The sequence below is a fragment of the Pygoscelis adeliae genome, unplaced genomic scaffold (assembly GCF_000699105.1).
Source record: "Pygoscelis adeliae isolate BGI_AS28 unplaced genomic scaffold, ASM69910v1 Scaffold546, whole genome shotgun sequence".
NCBI classification, from domain to species: domain Eukaryota; kingdom Metazoa; phylum Chordata; class Aves; order Sphenisciformes; family Spheniscidae; genus Pygoscelis; species Pygoscelis adeliae.
The window spans coordinates 452,651-453,035 of NW_008824951.1; the positions used below are offsets into that span (position 1 = coordinate 452,651).

General features: G+C 67.5%; 1 protein-coding gene across 1 annotated transcript in view; it reads right to left on the bottom strand.

Annotated features, from left to right (window-relative positions):
* BEST4 (bestrophin 4) overlaps positions 1 to 385 on the bottom strand; it is an 11,134-nt gene that overhangs the window by 4,587 nt on the left and 6,162 nt on the right. The window lies entirely within an intron of this gene.

Below are 385 nucleotides of genomic sequence, written 5' to 3' on the forward strand. Positions count from 1 at the left end.
GGCCGGAGATTTCAGTGGGGGCTGCAGGTGCTGGAGCCAGGGCTGGGCAGGACCAAGCTGGGCAGTTTGGGCTGCTCCCCTTTGCAGCCGGCTGCCTACGATGACTGAATTTAGGCTCCGTGAGAAGGAGGGGAAAGGATGGAGGGTTGCATTGCTCCTGGCAGCCCTGGGAACAGGACCCCGGGGTGTACAGGCAGAGCCAGCACCCAGGGATGGCTGCGGGATATTTCTGCAGCACAGGTGAAGAATGTGCCCGTCCTCACCGCCAGCAACAGGCAGCGCCTGTGGCCGTGGGCAGGGCTGCAGCCCCTGGGGACGGCTGGCGGACCCCCGCCTGTCCCACCTCGGCACTGTGGGAGCCTCCTCGTCCCCCCCCGCCCCCCGG